Source organism: Lissotriton vulgaris, chromosome 6, assembly GCF_964263255.1.
Source record: "Lissotriton vulgaris chromosome 6, aLisVul1.2, whole genome shotgun sequence".
Taxonomy (NCBI): Eukaryota; Metazoa; Chordata; class Amphibia; order Caudata; family Salamandridae; genus Lissotriton; species Lissotriton vulgaris.
This window is the reverse complement of record NC_141694.1, coordinates 1,911,885,533-1,911,907,411: the sequence shown is the minus strand read 5'-3', so window position 1 is coordinate 1,911,907,411 and position 21,879 is coordinate 1,911,885,533. Positions and strand designations below refer to the sequence as shown.

At 45.2% G+C, this 21,879-nt stretch overlaps 1 protein-coding gene across 1 annotated transcript in view; it reads right to left on the bottom strand.

The window, feature by feature from the left end:
* Positions 1–21,879, bottom strand: part of LOC147709896 (uncharacterized) — a 130,179-nt gene that overhangs the window by 82,668 nt on the left and 25,632 nt on the right. The window contains exon 2 of the mRNA XM_086928338.1: positions 5,849–5,945. The gene's annotated coding sequence lies outside the window, so the exon portion shown is untranslated. The remainder of the gene's footprint in view (positions 1–5,848; positions 5,946–21,879) is intronic.

Below are 21,879 nucleotides of genomic sequence, written 5' to 3'. Positions count from 1 at the left end.
TAAGAAAGGCAACACATTGGCCTTCAGCTTGAGGCCTCTCTACGATAAAATTAAAATACCAAAGCTTACACCGATTTTGCAGGTGGCTCAAGCAAAGGTCCTCCCAACACTGACCTATGGAAGTGAGGCCCTCAGGGGACGGGACAGTGGTATCTTGGACAAAATGATGCTTAAAGTTTATAGTAAATCTTCACATTACCATCATTATACGTCACTGGCCCAAATCAGACTGGAGTTTTGCACTGCCAAACAATCATTGGCTCGGAAAGCAGCCTTTACGATCTGTTGTCACAGACTAAAGCTGGCACCGGAGGGTTCCCTGGGGTATCGTCTTTGGTCTAAATTGAAATGAAAGGCAGAGTCCCTGTCATGGGTCTATCTGCATCAGTATCTGTGCACTTTCGATCTATCCAGCATCTGGGATTCACCTCTGAGCTGTAGGAGAGTAGGGGCTGCTTCCTATGGTTACCCTCACGTTTTGCTGGGGTTCTCTGGTTTTTCGACTTTAGTGTGGCTGTGGACCTGCTAATCAGGACCACAGCCCAGCTGTTCTCTCTCTAAATTGATACCTTGTACTTTAGTTACATACAAGATTGGTCACTGGGTCACCCTTGTGAGCCCCTGTATAGAGTACCATAGGTACCCCGGGCATAGGTGCACCCTAGGCCTACCAGGGGCTCCAGCATGTATTGTGCCATCCCTAGTTTGCCTTCCAAACTGACACCACATGTCTGTTCACACAGCCTGGGTAAGGTGGTGTAATCACCCCTTACTTTGATATAGTATATAGACACATATACACCTATAAGTCACTCCTATGGCAGACCTTAACAATCCTGGAAGGCAGAGTCCTTGGTTTTATGTGAGAGGGTGCCCTAGCATGAGCTTTCAGAACCATCTCCTTATAGCTGTTCTATGATATAGCCATACCATATACTCTTAAGTACATTATAATCCTAGCGGTTAATGCTAACTTTGGTTTGGCTTTATCAAAACATGTTGTGTAAGGTGTCAAACACTTTGGAATACTACCCCGTCGCCAGTCCTGGCGGCAGGAGTAGCATTCCACCCTTCTAGAAGGAGAACACATGTAGTTACTGGTTTACCGGTCAAAGTTAAACAGAGCCTCAGCATCACAAAATGGATGCTGCTGCCACAGACACAAGTCTGACCTCCTGTTGCTGGACGAAACTCCGACAAAAGGGAGGCCTGGACAATAGGTTTCCTCTTCAAGGAGGTGCTGGCACCTCCCCAGACAGGCTTTTGTGTATTGGGGCAGGGAGGGCTGAATTCAGAGAATGCTTTTCAGACACTGCCTGGGGCACACAAGGTTCTCCATGCATTTCCCAGTTCAAACCGGTTGCTGGGGCACTCTGCCCCAGCTCTGGCACGAAACTGGACAAAGGGAAAGGGGAGTAACCACCCCCTTCCCAGGTCACCCATAGGAGGGACCTTAAGGGTAGTCCAGCCCCTAAACTTAGTATAAGTATAGGAGCCCAGTCACTAGGACCTTAGATTACCCTGGACGAAACTTTGAAACATAAATCCTCGACCCTCGACATTCCATTTCGACTGGAAGACGGAAGACATCTCCCTTGTGTTCAAGGAGTGACCACCCTGTTCAAACAGGCACCAACAGCAACTTTGCCGGTCTGCATTTTCGAGGCTCCCGCCGGATCCCGAAGAATCTGCGACACAGGACACAGATTTCCAGACATCTCTGACCCGACCTTGGCTCACAGCAAAGTTGAGACCCGTGGCGGACACCAGAGACGTGGGACCGGAACTCCTGGGCATCCTGCATTTTGCAAGCTGCACTCACTTCACGAGGTAACTCGAAGTCATGCATTGGGGTGCTTGAAGCCCCAGACCTGAGCACCATTTGCACTGAAGCTTGGAGGCCCCCACTCCACGAGTGACCCATGGCCCCGCTTTTGCATTTCATCTCGACGCGTATTCGCGATTCCTAGTCCGTTGGCTAGTGCGCCCCCGAAGACTTTCTTTTGAATTTAACTTGCTTTCCTGGTTGCTCCAGGCTTGCTCCAACTTTCCTACAAAGGAGAAGTTCCTCAGACTTTGCTGGTCTGCACCGAAGCCAATCTCGACATTGTGCGTGGGTTGCATTTGCCAAGGCTTGTTGGGTCCAGTCCAGATACCGACACCACAGTCAACTAGATCCTTCGTGGGACAGCTCGAATCCAGCTCCTGGTCATCGTAGATGCCTCCTGGTCCTCGTGGCTGAAGAGACAAACTTCACATCTTCACCTGAAATCACCCAACATCTGGTGGCATCTTTCTATTGCCGCCCTGGTCACTGGCAAGTGACCCAGACTCTGTCCCCTCTGCTTTCAGGTTCTACAGATCTTCGATCCACCCTTGGATCCACCCAGACACTTTTCCTCTGGTCGCCTGCAGCACATCTTTGCAGCTCTCCATTGAAAACGACGACGAAACCCGGCACGAAAAGACAGCTATGCACCCGGCTTCCCTGGGTGAGGTAACACGAGTACTCCGGTGCTCCCGTGGGTCTTGACTCTCGAAGTGTCCTTGTTTAAAAGGGTTCCATCCTAGTCCATCCGGAAGTGTCCTTAAATTGTATATTTGTAACTTCTATGTTTCCTTTAGAAAGTCAATGGTAACCTGCGGCTGTGTGTAGACACTGCACGCGTCTCCCGTGGGCCTCCTACTTCCTAACCTTTGGTTGTTTAGAGTAGCCCCAGCGATTCCACAGGCCCGAGGCCTGCTTTCTAATTCTCTTGTGGTTCTTATACCACTATTTTAGTATACGGTTTGTGAGGCCCTTAGGGCATAACGTATACTGTGCAACTTATCGTATAGTAATCGAGTTACTTGTATTGTACTTTTACCTCTGACCTCATAAAGAGTGCAGAGGGGTTGTGTTTAGAATAAATACATATATATTTGATATATACCTTGTGTGGTGTCCTTTCATTTGGTACTAAAGGGATTATAATTGGTAAAACAACTTGCCTAATATGCTCTATGAAGTCTTAGCCTGATGACTGCTGGTCCATGCCACCACTAGGATAGCTTGTCTATGAGGTTGACCTTACAACCACCATCAATAAGGGTGGATTAGACTGGTGCAAGGTGCCACTAGAACTAGTGTACACCATATGCCAGGCTAACTTCTCACATGAGCCACTTGGAATTTTAAAAACAGACTAAATCTAGTGCACCGCTGCTTTCAGTGGTTAACCCCTTCGATGCTCATGACCAGCTCAGCTCGTCATGAGGCACAGTGGAGCTGTGCTGATGACGAGCTGAGCTCGTCATGAACAATGGCAATGATGAAATATCAGCACAGGAGGAAAATATCAATAGCAGCGAAGGTGTTAAGGATGAAGCTAGCCTGTCCAAACGTAGGTATGGAAGGATGACACTTTGGGTAATTTACCTACAGCAATGGCACTTCAGGTCCCACATAGTCTTACGCACCTTGCGGGGATGGCGCATGTTGGGGGTGGCACCAGCACTCAGAAGACAGCGCTCTCTCCCTGAACAATGGACGGTTGCTTAGTATGGCTCTTCTGCGGCCACGCAGACCTTACTATGAGCAAGTGCACTTTAATCGCTGCCATTCCTTAGGTATTCTAACTCTAAATGCATTCGCTGCTAAGCCTCAGTGCATGTAAGTTCATGGGGCTAACAATTGGGGGGAGTAAGGTAGGTCGAGGGGGTGCCTCTCTTGCCAAGAGGCTTATAAGCTTTGCTTGTGTTATTTTGAATGGACTTACAAATGATAAACTCTGACATGTGCTCTTTGATGTAGACGCTTTGGATGTGAATGTTTTATGTGTTTTATAATGTGTGTTATTGGGCATTACATTGCAATGCTTTTTAGTAATCAAACGAAGACGTTAAATGTGAAAAATACAATAAAGGCTGTTAAAATGGTGTTTACATTTCGCACTTTAACATCTTTAACCCAGTAGACAACTTGTTGAAATCCACTGCATGAATCCCGTCCTGCGGAGGACGTCAGTGGGTCGATCACCACAAAAAAATAAGAAAATGCTTCTGGTGCATGCACCGGAAGCACCTTCCTTTTAAAAATGATTACTTGTATCTCACCCCCCCACAACTCCACAGAGGCAACCCGACATGAAGCCCCCAATGCTGGAGAGTGTGTGGCTCGCTGGGTACACTGACCCACCGGCTGTGGGAGGCCCTCAAACCTGGAGCTACTGGAAGCGGGTACTAGATGATACCGATGCCCATGGAGACACCCAGATACCTGGCTTTCCTGCTCACACTCTCTACCTTTCCACTCAGAACACGGAGGGGCAGGCAGATAGCACTAGCGCTGGAGGCGGCTCTACAAACTGGGGGACGGCCACCTCGCCCACCTATCTTGGGCGGCTCCATAGGTTGTGGCGTATTCTTGGGATGGAGAGGATCTCTCTTACGCTCACCAACCCAGGGGCTTCATTCCAGGATCTCTGGAAACCCTTCTTGTCGCTGCTAACCTCGGAGTTTAAAGAACTTACCTCACCGAGGTATCTGAGACTGTCGCGCGTAGCCGACCCACCACAAACTGCACCTCCAGACGATACCATACACCAACGGGCATAGGCTACATCGGGACAGAAGCCCCAGGTCAGGGGGCGAGTCTGAGGACACCTATTGTAATCCTTATATTTCAAAGGGAGGGGGGCCTTGTTTATGTATTTTCTTTATCCAAGCCAGCCTACTGGATGGGGTTCACAGCAGTATTTAGAGAGGGAATTGCAATGTTGTATGTTTAACCTGAAATCATTAAAGAAATGTAACCATAAAAATGATTACCCTCCATCTGGCCTCTCTCTTGGAGAGGGGCGGAAAAAACACTAGACACGAGTTACTACTTTATTGAGTTGGGGTGGTCCACCCACGCATCGGGCCTGACACCCACCCCGAATGGGACCCACAGTCTTTCTGACCCTCTACCAGGGGTACTACTGTCCTCAGAGGCAAAAAGCCCATTAGCATCAGGGTTTGTTTTAATTATAAAAAACAAATATTGGGATTGGACGTCCCACCCAGGAATAAGGCCTGATGCCCACCCCTGAAGGTCCCATGTGGGTGGGAATGGATACTAGACACCAAACGTGTATATATACACATACATAAATGTATATATTTTTTTTTTCTGGGCCCACGAACAACCCAAACTCCATGATAAATTATAGGAAATTTGAATTCTTTTACGCATATTTTTGACATATTGCCCGACAGAGGGGGTACATTCAAGTTTCCTCTTACTAGCCATGAGGAATTCAGGCAATATACAGGCTCTGGGTCAAACCGATTCAGCCAGGGGTGTTCAGGCGTGTTCAGGCGTGTCCAGGGGTGTGCAAGGGTGTGTGACTTGTATGGATTTAACCATATTTTCCCACTAGGAATGGCATCCAAAGCTCAAACTTTAGTTAAAACCATTAGGGGACTTTTCACCACAGTCGCCCTTGATGACGGTGTTTGTCCCACGGTGAATGTCCACCTGTAAACTGCAGTAATTAGGTGCTGCAGTCCAGGCGGCACTATGTCAGTCGGCATAAACATTGGGATGAAGAATCCACATATGGTCTTGGCATGCTCGCTGGTTTGGTCTGTACCCGTCATAGGTTAAAGGCCTGGACCGACTTTACTGCAAGGAGGGTGGAAGGAGCGATAACACCCCAAACAATATTGGAAACAAGAACTTTGGAAATCAAGGCTTACATTCAAGAGGAAAGGAGACAACAAAACACCTAGTATCCGCCAGATTTCAACATATAAGCTCTTTACAGGCCGAGGTATTAGAGACTGATTGAGAAAACCAGAAGAATGCTCTGGAATTGACACTCACGCGCTCTTTCTTGGAAGAACAGCCACGTTGAATAGGAAGGTCCTTTCCAGAACACTGGTGTTTTCAGATGCTACCAGGGCCAGTCTGGACTCTGATTCTGAAAGATAGAAAAGACCAGCAATGGCTTAAGAGACAAAAACAGTACAATGTTCTGACAAGTGTTGAGGCCCAGGACAAAGGGTTGTTTAATTAGGACATTAAAGTACTATCAAGCATCACAAACAGCACATGGCAGAGAGCATCAGGCCAGAGAGAGAGAAACACCAAGCATTTATAGAGCTGAGTTCAGCCAGCAGAGTATCCCCTGCGTCCTAGAGGCAGATGCTTTCCTTTAGACATTAGAAGGATTCCTGGCTTGTGGTCAGTAGATTAGGGCAATGTGCAGTAAATGGACACGTTGAAGGACATGTATTAGTGACCGGCTGGATGCACCGATATGTTACTTTGCTGTTGATTCAGGGCACTGTTCCTTTATTTTGATTATTGCAGCCTACAATGTGTACTGACAAATCTCTCTTTGGGCTTCTGGTGAGGAAATAAGAAATTGATTCAATGTTTTTGCTACTAAAAATGGGAACTAAATATTGAGGAGAAACATTTTTCAGAAGGATAAAAAAAAATCACAGATGGCATACGATTGTTTGGCTGTAAATGGTGATTTACTAAATTATGAAGGACACACCCTTATCTTTTTATACAGACCAAATGGGGTTGTCTTTTTAGGTCTCGCCTGTCGATGCGCATGCGCATCGAGCAAGCGAGAGTATTGCGACTTATCCACTCTTTATCCACACTGCAAGGAATCGTGGCGATTCCTTGCAGTGCCCGTGACTTTTAAGGTCAATGCGCATGCGCATTGAGCTTATGCGCATGCGCATTGACCTTAAAAGCGCGTGCGCGTGCACGTCCGTCTTTGTTTACCCGCTCCGCCCCCTCCCCTTCCCGCCGTGTCGCATTTCTCCTCCCCCTCCCCTCTCTTCCTTCCGTCTAACGCCGTCTAACTTCCTTCCGCGTAACACCGCCGCAACGGTCACATCACTCGTCTTTTCAAACACTAAGGCTAACCCTTTCCTTCATCCTCAGGAATAGCCTTGTGCATGCACAACTGCGCCTAGATTCTCATCGGCACACAAAATAACCGGACCTCCCTAAGAGCCGCCAAGAATAACCCCGGCGATCTGCTCTGATTGTCTCCCTCCTCCAAGCCCACCCCCCCCTCCCCCGGTAAGACTCCACGCGGTTTGCGTCCCTCGCGCAGCTCACCCGCTCCGCCCCCTCCCCTTCCCGCCGTGTCGCAGCCTACAGCAAGACTACGTCTCAGTCCGCCGCGAGCCATGCTCATCTACCGGGCTGCAGGCACACTGATCCTGCCAGTCATTCCCACAGGCCGGTCGCAGCTCCCTCGGTGCCGCCCGTCCTCCAGCTGCAGAGCACAGCGTCACAGGCGCTGACCGGCTCCACAGAGTGCCCGCCTGCACAGGAGCAGCTCACAGCCAGCGGCCTCCCACATCCTCTGCAGGGCGGTCCTTGCCGCTTCCATCTAGGCCGCGGGACAACGCCTGCTTCACATGTACGGTGGCAAGCCTATTTTGTGTGCTCAATCCCCTACGAAGCACAGGTCAGCTTCTCTAAATTCTAATTATTTTGTTTACCGCAGCATATTGCTGTTCATTAGGTGGCAGCCAAAGGAGCTTGCCTAGAGCGCAGCCATCTTCGCGCAAGGCTAGCTCCATCCCTCTGTGTCCGCATATTTACAATAAAATACAAAATAGCCCTTCCCTGCCCTCCGTTTTGTTTCAGCCCTTCCCTGCCCTCAGTGTTGCTTCAGCGCTTCCCTGCCCTCCCTGTTGCTTCCGCCCTTCCCTGCCCTCCCTGTTTCCGCTCTTCCCTGCCCTCCCTGTTGCTTCCGCCCTTCCCTGCCCTCCCTGTTGCTTCTGCCCTTCCCTACCCTCCCTGTTGCTTCCGCCCTTCCCTGCCCTCCCTGTTGCTTCCGCCCTTCCCTGCCCTCTGTGCTGCTTCCGCCCCTCCGTGCTGCTTCCGCCCTTCCCTGCCCTCCGTGCTGCTTCCGCCCTTCCCTGCCCCCGTGCTGCTTCCGCCCTTCCCTGCCCCCGTGCTGCTTCCGCCCTTCCCTGCCCCCCATGCTGCTTCTGCACTTCCCTGCCCATGGTGCTGCTTCCACCCTTCCCTGCCCTCTATGCTGCTTCCGCCCTTCCCTGCCCTCTGTGTTCCTTCCGCCCTTCCATGCCCTCCGTGCTGCTTCCGCCCTTACCTGCCCTCCGTGCTGCTTCCGCCCTTACCTGCCCTCCGTGTTGCTCAGCCCTTCCCTACTCCCCATGTTGCATCTGCCCTTCTCTGCCCTCCATGCTGCTTCAGCTCCTCCCTGCCCTCTGTGCTGCTTCCGCCCCAATGGGAAATGGGAGCTCCTTCAACGTTATGCAGTGTCAAATCCGCTTTCCAAAACACAAATGATAAAGACGGCAAGCTTCTCAGGATAAACGTGTTTTAATGCATTGCTGCCGGTTAGACATTACACTTAATACGGTCTCCACCCCTGCTTGATGGCACGAACAAGCAGAAAGTAATGAAAGTGCTCTTTAGAATGCATACACATTCAAAAGTAGAAAGTGAGCAAAGGAAATGTAGTCCTTTTCACCATTTTCAGTCGTGATAGAACGTGCTCTACCTGGGAACTGAGGCTCATCATCTGTAAAAGTCACTGTCTGCACTGTGGTCTATCTTGTAACACATTTACCCCTCCCCCAGTGGGAGTGCTTTGTCCCCAGTGCCACACCCTCCCTTCTCGAGAGAGGCCCAGGGACATTATTACTTTGTACTGAGGAGTGCAGTGTGCGAACCAATCACTCAAGGCTGCCTGACGGTTTTCAACTTCCCTACATTAGGCCTGTACAAATTTATGCCAGCCATTGTACCCTCAACCCCTCACTCACCCTCACTCTCACTCCTCACTCCCCCTCACCCTCACTCACCCTCAACCCCTCACCCTCACTCACCCTCAACCCCTCACCCTCACTCACCCTCACTCACCCTCAACCCCTCACCCTCAACCCCTCACTCACCCTCACCCTCACTCACCCTCACTCTCACTCATCCTCACTCACCCTCAACCCCTCATCCTCACTCACCCTCAACCCCTCACCCTCAACCCCTCACCCTAACTCACCCTCACTCACCCTCAACCCCTCACTCACCCTCACTCACCCTCAACCCCTCAACATCAACCCCTCACTCACCCTCACCCTCCCTCACTCACCCTCACTCACTCACCCTCACTCACCCTCACTCTCACTCACCCTCACTCTCACTCACCCTCACTCTCACTCACCCTCACTCTCACTCACCCTCACTCTCACTCACCCTCACTCTCACTCACCCTCACTCTCACTCACCCTCACTCTCACCCTCCCTCACTCACCCTCACTCTCACTCACCCTCACTCTCACTCACCCTCACTCACCCTCACTCTCACTCACCCTCACTCTCACTCACCCTCACTCACCCTCACTCACCCTCACCCTCACTCACCCTCACCCACCCTCACCCTCCCTCACTCACCCTCACTCTCACTCACCCTCACTCACTCTCACTCACCCTCACTCTCACTCACCCTCACTCTCACTCACCCTCACTCACCCTCACTCTCACTCACCCTCACTCTCACTCACCCTCACTCACCCTCACTCACCCTCACTCTCTCACCCTCACTCTCACTCACCCTCACTCACCCTCACTCACCCTCACTCTCACTCACTCACCCTCACTCACCCTCACTCTCACTCACCCTCAACCCCTCACTCACCCTCACCCACCCTCACCCTCACTCACCCTCACTCACCCTCACCCTCACTCACCCTCAACCCCTCACCCTCACACAGTGCAATAGGTCTCGGAGCATTTGAGTTAGAGCTTTTAGAATTGTTTATGTCTTTTTTTATTTGTAATTCTTTAGCATTGGCTACAGGAAACAAAAATGCTAAAGATTTACAAAAAAACCCATAAACAATTCTAAAAGCACTAACTCTAATGCTGCGAGACCGATTGCATTTCCAATGCTTGTTCTAAGATGTTGGTGATTGACTCTGAGGAAGAACAAGGGGGGGGGGGTGCTTGCGGTTTGACGTAAAGTGGAAGAAATGACCTCAGACTGTAAAAAGAGGCGGGGCAAACGTTTAGATTTAATGATCATAAATATGTTATTAGGGAAAGAATTAAATGTTACACAGTACACAGTACTTGTCAGGGAGCACAAGAAAGACATGCTTATGGTTGTGCAGCTAAGAACGGACTGTGCGCTTGAAAGGAGAAATGTAAAAATGTGTTGGAGAGTTGGGACCAATGGGGCTCGTGATGCTGGTGTGGAAAGAGCAGAGTGAGCAGATTTGAAGGGAATATCTAAAGGAAGATTAAGGAGGTGCCCTTTGTGTATAATTACTACTGCATGTCTGAGCAGAAAAAACATCTAATTATAAATATGAAGAAGTAACTAATGGCTTAAAAACAAGGAAGGCAACAGGACCGGATCACAACTGAATCTCAAATCCAAGAAGGGGATTATTGGGTAACATCTTTCATCCTGTTTTTGCACTCATAAATAAACCTGGGAGATACCGCCTGTTAGAAATGGGATTTCCAGTTGGCTAAGGCTTGCGCCAAAGCCAGGCAGAAACCACCACTCTAGTCAGGGCAAGGGAGTTACATGCCAAAGATAACCCCTGCTCACCCTCTAGGTAACGTGACATGAGCAGTAAGGCTTATCCCGGAGGCAATGTAGGTTAAGTATTTGCGCACGAACCCACCAGGAACAACATCCCAGGTCCCCCACAAAAGGAACTCCACACAAGGTTATATATAAAAATAGCCTTTGTATTATACCAAACACATTAGATAATAAACTCACACTTTACAATGTGCCATAGGCACGGGCAGAATTTAAAGGGGATTATGTACATGGGACAGGGCCACATGGACCACTGTCAGGAATAAGCACTTTTAGAACTAGCACTTGGTAGAAATAGCCCTTTGTAGGAATAACACTTAGCACATAGCACATATAATAACTGTAGCACCAAATAACAAACGTAGAACACAACCAGTAACCACTGGCAAAAGGTAAGTACCACCTACGCAATCCTAACAACCTTAGGCATATATCACACAGGGAAACATGAACCCACTAGCATAACCTATACTAGGAAAAACAACGTCCTCGGCATAAAAATGCATTCAGAGGTATAGACAATAAGGCATTTGCATGTTATGCAGAAATCACATTAGGCAGGTTATCACAATTGCGCAAAAATCACATTAGGCAAAAACATGTACCTCACGCAAGGGCACAACACAGAACTGTCCCCAGGCCAACTGGCCTCTCAGGGGCTGAAACGCCCTGTGTCCACCAAAGTCAGGGCAGGCTGCGCAGGCAGACAAAGAAGATGCGCCAGGGGCCTAAACGAAGCAGCTGCCCACTAAGTGCTGGGCAGCTGGGGCAACTGAGCCTGGCACCAGCGTGCCTCCTGGCTCTCCTTCTGGGGCTCTAAATCAGCAAATGCACCCTTTAGCCTTGGAGCCTCGTGGGCTCGAAAGAAATGACCAACTGTGTCCCTGGAGCCTCTCAGGCTCTAAATACCAAGAAAATGACTGCAGGACAACGTGGGAGCCTCGTGGGCTCTGGACAAACAACCGGGGCCTCAGAAGCCTCGTGGGCTTGAAAGAACAAATGCACAATGTGAACGGGAGCCTCTTGGGCTCTATAACAAATATGCCCCCGTGACGATGGAACCTCTCGGGCTCAAAAGGAATGTGCAGTGCAAACTGGGGGGGAGCGGCCTGCTGCCAACCGGGGCCGCTCTACCCTCCAAAGTGCCCCCAGAATCGTTGGAGTCCCGCTCGGGGGAGTCGCAGTGGAAAAATGCCCCCTGAGCCTCTCGTGGGCTCTGAAGAAAAGGAAGCGCTTCACGAAGCTGAGGAGCGACCCGCGGGGACGCCCGCACTCACCGGCTGGTTGGGAGGCGGGGTCTCCTCTCTGCGGCGTCTCCTCTCGGCTCCTGGGCTGCGGGGCTCTCCCTCCACTCGGGGAGCCTCGCTGACGGCAGCACCTGTCGCCGCACGCAGGAGCGCGGGGTCACCTCCCGCTGCTTCCTGCTTCCTGGTGCTGGCGTCCTCCTCGTCCTTCCTCTCTCTCTCTCTCTCTCTCTCTCTCACCGGAGCGCGGGGTGGGCTCCAGTCAGCTTCCGGTTTTTGGCTAAAGTACTTCCGGGTCGTCGCAGGCAGCGCAGCGGACCGGAGGGGAAAGAGCGGCTCATTCAGTAATCCAAAGGCTCCCGACAATTACATAATAAAATGGGGTGGGCTCCCGTGACGGCTAAAAATATCGGCACAGAGTCCCTGGCAGGGTGGGCACCCGCTAGGGACTTCACAAATCGGCAGAGATGCGGGGTGGGCAACCGCGCTGAAAATGAAGCAAGGGGTGGGATCCTCTCTCTCCCCCAGCAGCGCTATGCTGCAGACAGCCTCCTGAAGCCAATCCAGCGCCTTCCGGCGCTGCAAGGAAAATAAAGGGCTCCCAGGCACTGCAGGTCAAAGTTCAGGGGCAAGGTCCTTAGGAAGGAAAAGGGGGGGGGGAAAGGCTGGGCCCAGGGGCCAGCTCACAGGGCCATCCAGGCAGGGAGGCAGTCCCCAGTGGCGGTCCTCCTGGCGCCCAATAGCAGCAGGCCCCCACCAAGATAGGATCCAGGAACAGAACATTTTGTAAGGGGTCACAGCCCCTTTTTATACACACAAATCCTTAGTCTGTGTCTGCAGGGTGGGGGGAAAAACAGTCACAGCTGGTTTTGGAGCACTTTGATGTGCTCAGCCCCTCTTCCCATTCACTGGCCAGGCTAGGGTCATCAGTCGCACCACAGGGGGCGGAGCAGCACTGTGTGGGGAAAGCCCAGCCCTATTCAGGTCCCAGGTGCACTCCTCCCTCACATCAATCATGCAGATCTCTCCACTCACCACCGGGGCACCCCCACCCTGACTTCTGGAGCCAGGCTCACCAGCCAGCTCCAGCCAATCACAAGCCAGCCAGCCAATTCACATGAATTACACAGACATGCCAACTTCTAGAAGTGGCACTTCCACACTATACACAATAACGCCGCACACATCATCGCGCAGCATTCACTCCCATGAGTACGCACATACCAAACTCGCCACTGCACTCCCCACGGATCAGGAACTACCAGGGACACATACATTCCCAATGCATTCCTATGGGAGGGCAGGCCAACCTTACCACACGCACGCACTTTACCCTGGGATACAGTGGTAAAGTGCGCAGAAGCCAAAAATCACTAACACCAAGTCACCTATCAAAAGCAAAAAGTTTAGGGATTCCAACCCCGCCCTCTTGGAAACTACTTCGGAACAAGGGAAATCCATCGAAACCTTGGTCATAGTCATCCATTTCATCACTTGAATGCTCCTTGGAAAGAAAAAAGGAGGGGTTATGCCTAAGGCTCCCTGTTTTCCGTTTTTACTTATTTTTACAGATAAATACAGACAGAAAACCATTTATTTTCTTGTCTGTATTTATTTTTTTATGTTGATAAAAACGGAAAGTGGGTACTTTTTTAATGCTTCTCCATACACTTTGCTATGACTGCCAGGCCAATACCTGTGTGGATTGATAAGTGAGGGGGTTAAAAAATAGGAATTTCAGTGAAGAGGCTTCAAAAGGCAGTAGATATGCACAAGGCTGATACTGAAATGTGCATATTTTCATATAAGTGCATTGATTTATCTTTTGCGGGTGTTCATATCACTGAAACATGGCAGGCATTCAAGCATGGCTGCATATTTTTGGGGGAAACAAATGTGGATAAATACAGATACATTTAACAAAAAAGAAATATGGGTAAATACAGAAGGAAATGTCAGAAAATAAATACCATAAAACCGGGAGCCCTAGATATGTCTTACCCATTCAACAAGTTGATTTTAAGGAATGGTAAAGTACATCACAGCACATGTTTACATTGTGCAGTGTGGTAAGAAACGAGGAGTTAACATGCAATGTATTTCTCAGCTTCGAGGACTTCCATGCTGCTTACAACAGGGTTGATTGGAGAACTTTGTGTTCAAAACTGATTCAAATACATGTTTCCTGCAATGAATCAAAACACTGGCAGCAATGCATAAAAATACTTGGACAAGAGTGTATGGGAATAAAGTGAGTCCTTGACAGGTAAAATATTAAGGAAGAAATTGTGTAAAACAAATGCCACCATTTTCATGTTTTTCTTGCAGATTTCCTGGAAGAACTGAGCATAACAAACATAAACCCCCAAAAGTTTTAGATGAACTCTCAAATGTGCTGTTATTTGCAGGTGATCGTGTGCTTTTAGAGCAAGCGCATGCGCTTCTGAAGCAAATACATATATTAAGGGAACAGCGTCTAGAAAACTGTTTGAGTCTTAACACCGAGGAAGAACAAATTATGATATGTGAGACAAGAGAATGGGAACACTTTAATTACCAAACTGGCCAAAGCAAGCTTTTAGTTGTGTTACAATATAGACGTTGGGGGCGGGAGGGACACCATTTTTTGGTAATTTTAGTTGGAAGAAGAAGAACGATTTAAAGTCTGAAATTGAGTATAATTGTTTATGGTGCACCTCTGGTGAAGCCATTAGTTCATTTTGATTTATGGGAGTAAAGTATTAGTTTTGAATGTACACAGTATTCCAGTAAGGTAGAACTATGCTGTTTGAAAGAGGCCTTGAATCTGTCAATGATGGTAAACTTCGGGGTGTTAAGCGTAGAGCCGGGTTTAAGACCCTTCCAAGTAGAGACAGGCCTAATGGAAATGCAGTTTTTTAGGAAGCCTCCTGGAAGAATAAGCATTAGCAGGAGTGGGTCAGCTATTACAAACAAGTGTAGAAGGGGGCTGAAATGTGTCTACATTAAACAAATGAGAACGAACTTGTTACTTTGAAAAAACATGCTCTGTGTTATTGTTTACATTACACAAAGGAATTAAAAAAAGATGTAGAGAGTAATGAATCCAGACTTTAATTTTACTGAGCAAAAAGTATGATTCCGTCAGAGAGGTAAGCAACAAGGATACTTCTAGACTTATATTAATAGTAACATTGGAATTAGTTAAAAAAACAGTATTTGTTAACAGCATGGCAAAACAGATCAAGGCAGTCATAAGGTTCATCCACAGATACCAATGTTACACCCCCATGCAGCTCAGATTTGTGCATCGAATCCAGAAAAGGCAGTCATAAATCATAAGGTTCATCCATAGATACCAATGTTACAACTCCCCCATTCAGCTCAGATATATGCATCTAATCCAGAAAAGGCAGTCATAAATCATAAGGTTAATATATAGATACCAATTTTACAACACCCCCATGTAGCTCAGATATATGCATCTAATCCAGAAAAGGCAGTCATAAATCATAAGGTTCATCCATAGATACCAATGTTACAACTCCCCCATTCAGCTCAGATATATGCATCTAATCCAGAAAAGGCAGTCATAAATCATAAGGTTCATCCATAGATACCAATGTTACAACTCCCCCATTCAGCTCAGATATATGCATCTAATCCAGAAAAGGCAGTCATAAATCATAAGGTTCATCCATAGATACCAATGTTACAACTCCCCCATTCAGCTCAGATATATGCATCTAATCCAGAAAAGGCAGTCATAAATCATAAGGTTCATCCATAGATACCAATGTTACAACTCCCCCATTCAGCTCAGATATATGCATCTAATCCAGAAAAGGCAGTCATAAATCATAAGGTTCATCCATAGATACCAATGTTACAACACCCCCATGTAGCTCAGATATATGCATCTAATCCAGAAAAGGCAGTCATAAATCATAAGGTTCATCCATAGATACCAATGTTACAACTCCCCCATTCAGCTCAGATATATGCATCTAATCCAGAAAAGGCAGTCATAAATCATAAGGTTCATCCATAGATACCAATGTTACAACTCCCCCATTCAGCTCAGATATATGCATCTAATCCAGAAAAGGCAGTCATAAATCATAAGGTTCATCCATAGATACCAATGTTACAACTCCCCCATTCAGCTCAGATATATGCATCTAATCCAGAAAAGGCAGTCATAAATCATAAGGTTCATCCATAGATACCAATGTTACAACACCCCCATGTAGCTCAGATATATGCATCTAATCCAGAAAAGGCTGTCATAAATCATAAGGTTCATAAATAAATACCAATGTTACAACACCCCCATACAGGTCAGATATATGCATCAAATCCAGAAAAGGCAGTCATAAATCATAAGGTTCATATATAGATACCAATGTTACAACACCCCCATACAGGTCAGATATATGCATCAAATCCAGAAAAGGCAGTCATAAATCATAAGGTTCATATATAGATACCAATGAAACAACTCCCCCATTCAGCTCAAATATATGCATCAAATCCAGAAAAGGCAGTCATAAATCATAAGGTTCATATATAGATACCAATGATACAACTCCCCCATTCAGCTCAGATATATGCATCTAATTCAGAAAAGGCTGACATAAATCATAAGGTTCATATATAGATACCAATGTTACAACACCCCCATTCAGCTCAGATATATACATCGAATCCAGAAAAGGCTCTCATAAATCATACGGTTCATATATAGATACCAATGATACAACCCCCCCATTCAGCTCAGATATATGCATCTAATCCAGAAAAGGCAGTCATAAATCATAAGGTTCATCCATAGATACCAATGTTACAACTCCCCCATTCAGCTCAGATATATGCATCTAATCCAGAAAAAGCAGTCATAAATCATAAGGTTAATATATAGATACCAATTTTACAAAACCCCCATGTAGCTCAGATATATGCATCTAATCCAGAAAAGGCAGTCATAAATCATAAGGTTAATATATAGATACCAATTTTACAACACCCCCATGTAGCTCAGATATATGCATCTAATCCAGAAAAGACAGTCATAAATCATAAGGTTCATCCATAGATACCAATGTTACAACACCCCCATGTAGCTCAGATATATGCATCTAATCCAGAAAAGGCTGTCATAAATCATAAGGTTCATAAATAGATACCAATGATACAACTCCCCCATTCAGCTCAGATATATGCATCTAATTCAGAAAAGGCAGTCATAAATCATAAGGTTCATATATAGATACCAATGATACAACTCCCCCATTCAGCTCAGATATATGCATCTAATTCAGAAAAGGCAGTCATAAATCATAAGGTTAATATATAGATACCAATGTTACAACACCCCCATTCAGCTCAGATATATGCATCTAGTCCAGAAAGGCAGTCATAAATCATAAGGTTCATCCATAGATACCAATGTTACAACTCCCCCATTCAGCTCAGATATATGCATCTAATCCAGAAAAGGCAGTCATAAATCATAAGGTTCATCCATAGATACCAATGTTACAACTCCCCCATTCAGCTCAGATATATGCATCTAATCCAGAAAAGGCAGTCATAAATCATAAGGTTCATCCATAGATACCAATGTTACAACTCCCCCATTCAGCTCAGATATATGCATCTAATCCAGAAAAGGCAGTCATAAATCATAAGGTTCATCCATAGATACCAATGTTACAACTCCCCCATTCAGCTCAGATATATGCATCTAATCCAGAAAAGGCAGTCATAAATCATAAGGTTCATCCATAGATACCAATGTTACAACTCCCCCATTCAGCTCAGATATATGCATCTAATCCAGAAAAGGCAGTCATAAATCATAAGGTTCATCCATAGATACCAATGTTACAACACCCCCATGTAGCTCAGATATATGCATCTAATCCAGAAAAGGCTGTCATAAATCATAAGGTTCATAAATAAATACCAATGTTACAACACCCCCATACAGGTCAGATATATGCATCAAATCCAGAAAAGGCAGTCATAAATCATAAGGTTCATATATAGATACCAATGTTACAACACCCCCATACAGGTCAGATATATGCATCAAATCCAGAAAAGGCAGTCATAAATCATAAGGTTCATATATAGATACCAATGAAACAACTCCCCCATTCAGCTCAAATATATGCATCAAATCCAGAAAAGGCAGTCATAAATCATAAGGTTCATATATAGATACCAATGATACAACTCCCCCATGTAGCTCAGATATATGCATCTAATTCAGAAAAGGCTGACATAAATCATAAGGTTCATATATAGATACCAATGTTACAACACCCCCATTCAGCTCAGATATATACATCGAATCCAGAAAAGGCTCTCATAAATCATACGGTTCATATATAGATACCAATGATACAACCCCCCCATTCAGCTCAGATATATGCATCTAATCCAGAAAAGGCAGTCATAAATCATAAGGTTCATCCATAGATACCAATGTTACAACTCCCCCATTCAGCTCAGATATATGCATCTAATCCAGAAAAAGCAGTCATAAATCATAAGGTTAATATATAGATACCAATTTTACAACACAACCATGTAGCTCAGATATATGCATCTAATCCAGAAAAGGCAGTCATAAATCATAAGGTTAATATATAGATACCAATTTTACAACACCCCCATGTAGCTCAGATATATGCATCTAATCCAGAAAAGACAGTCATAAATCATAAGGTTCATCCATAGATACCAATGTTACAACACCCCCATGTAGCTCAGATATATGCATCTAATCCAGAAAAGGCTGTCATAAATCATAAGGTTCATAAATAGATACCAATGATACAACTCCCCCATTCAGCTCAGATATATGCATCTAATTCAGAAAAGGCAGTCATAAATCATAAGGTTCATATATAGATACCAATGATACAACTCCCCCATTCAGCTCAGATATATGCATCTAATTCAGAAAAGGCAGTCATAAATCATAAGGTTAATATATAGATACCAATGTTACAACACCCCCATTCAGCTCAGATATATGCATCTAGTCCAGAAAGGCAGTCATAAATCATAAGGTTCATCCATAGATACCAATGTTACAACTCCCCCATTCAGCTCAGATATATGCATCTAATCTAGAAAAGGCAGTCATAAATCATAAGGTTCATCCATAGATACCAATGTTACAACTCCCCCATTCAGCTCAGATATATGCATCTAATCCAGAAAAGGCAGTCATAAATCATAAGGTTAATATATAGATACCATTGTTACAACACCCCCATGTAGCTCAGATATATGCATCTAATCCAGAAAAGGCTGTCATAAATCATAAGGTTCATAAATAGATACCAATGAGACAACTCCCCCATTCAGCGCAGATATATGCATCTAATTCAGAAAAGGCAGTCATAAATCATAAGGTTCATATATAGATACCATTGTTACAACACCCCCATGTAGCTCAGATATATGCATCTAATCCAGAAAAGGCTGTCATAAATCATAAGGTTCATAAATAGATACCAATGAGACAACTCCCCCATTCAGCGCAGATATATGCATCTAATTCAGAAAAGGCAGTCATAAATCATAAGGTTCATATATAGATACCAATGATACAACTCCCCCATTCAGCTCAGATATATGCATCAAATCCAGAAAAGGCTCTCATAAATCATACGGTTCATATATAGATACCAATGTTACAACACCCCCATACAGGTCAGATATATGCATCAAATCCAGAAAAGGCAGTCATAAATCATAAGGTTCATATATAGATACCAATGATACAACTCCCCCATTCAGCTCAGATATATGCATCTAATCCAGAAAAGGCAGTCATAAATCATAAGGTTCATATATAGATACCAATGTTACAACACCCCCATACAGGTCAGATATATGCATCAAATCCAGAAAAGGCAGTCATAAATCATAAGGTTCATATATAGATACCAATGAAACAACTCCCCCATTCAGCTCAAATATATGCATCAAATCCAGAAAAGGCAGTCATAAATCATAAGGTTCATATATAGATACCAATGATACAACTCCCCCATTCAGCTCAGATATATGCATCTAATCCAAAAAAGGCTGTCATAAATCATACGGTTCATATATAGATACCAATGATACAACTCCCCCATGCAGCTCAGATATATGCATCTAATCCAGAAAAGGCAGTCATAAATCATAAGGTTCATATATAGATACCAATATTACAACACCCCCCATACAGCTCAGATATACGCATCTAATCCAGAAAAGGCCGTCATAAATCATAACATTTGTATATAGATACCAATATTACAACACCCCCATGCAGCTCAGATATATGCAACTAATCCAGAAAAGGCAGTCATAAATCATAAGGTTCATTCATAGATACCAATGTAACAACACCCCTGTGCAACTCAGATATATGCATCTAGTCCAGTAAAGGCTGTCATAAATCATAAGGTTCATATGTAGATACCAATGTTACAACACCCCCATGTAGCTCAGATATATGCATCTAATCCAGAAAAGGCTGTCATAAATCATAAGGTTCATAAATAGATACCAATGAGACAACTCCCCCATTCAGCGCAGATATATGCATCTAATTCAGAAAAGGCTGTCATAAATCATAAGGTTCATATATAGATACCAATGTTACAACACCCCCATACAGGTCAGATATATGCATCAAATCCAGAAAAGCCAGTCATAAATCATAAGGTTCATATATAGATACCAATGAAACAACTCCCCCATTCAGCTCAAATATATGCATCAAATCCAGAAAAGGCAGTCATAAATCATAAGGTTCATATATAGATACCAATGATACAACTCCCCCATTCAGCTCAGATATATGCATCTAATTCAGAAAAGGCTGTCATAAATCATAAGGTTCATATATAGATACCAATGATACAACACCCCCATGCAGCTCAGATTTGTGCATCGAATCCAGAAAAGGCAGTCATAAATCATAAGGTTCATCCATAGATACCAATGTTACAACTCCCCCATTCAGCTCAGATATATGCATCTAATCCAGAAAAGGCAGTCATAAATCATAAGGTTAATATATAGATACCAATTTTACAACACCCCCATGTAGCTCAGATATATGCATCTAATCCAGAAAAGCCTGTCATAAATCATAAGGTTCATCCATAGATACCAATGTTACAACTCCCCCATTCAGCTCAGATATATGCATCTAATCCAGAAAGGGCAGTCATAAATCATAAGGTTCATCCATAGATACCAATGTTACAACTCCCACATTCAGCTCAGATATATGCATCTAATCCAGAAAAGGCAGTCATAAATCATAAGGTTAATATATAGATACCAATTTTACAACACCCCCATGTAGCTCAGATATATGCATCTAATCCAGAAAAGGCTGTCATAAATCATAAGGTTCATAAATAGATACCAATGAGACAACTCCCCCATTCAGCGCAGATATATGCATCTAATTCAGAAAAGGCTGTCATAAATCATAAGGTTCATATATAGATACCAATGTTACAACACCCCCATACAGGTCAGATATATGCATCAAATCCAGAAAAGGCAGTCATAAATCATAAGGTTCATATATAGATACCAATGAAACAACTCCCCCATTCAGCTCAAATATATGCATCAAATCCAGAAAAGGCAGTCATAAATCATAAGGTTCATATATAGATACCAATGATACAACTCCCCCATTCAGCTCAGATATATGCATCTAATTCAGAAAAGGCTGACATAAATCATAAGGTTCATATATAGATACCAATGTTACAACACCCCCATTCAGCTCAGATATATACATCGAATCCAGAAAAGGCTCTCATAAATCATACGGTTCATATATAGATACCAATGATACAACCCCCCCATTCAGCTCAGATATATGCATCTAATCCAGAAAAGGCAGTCATAAATCATAAGGTTCATCCATAGATACCAATGTTACAACTCCCCCATTCAGCTCAGATATATGCATCTAATCCAGAAAAGGCAGTCATAAATCATAAGGTTCATCCATAGATACCAATGTTACAACTCCC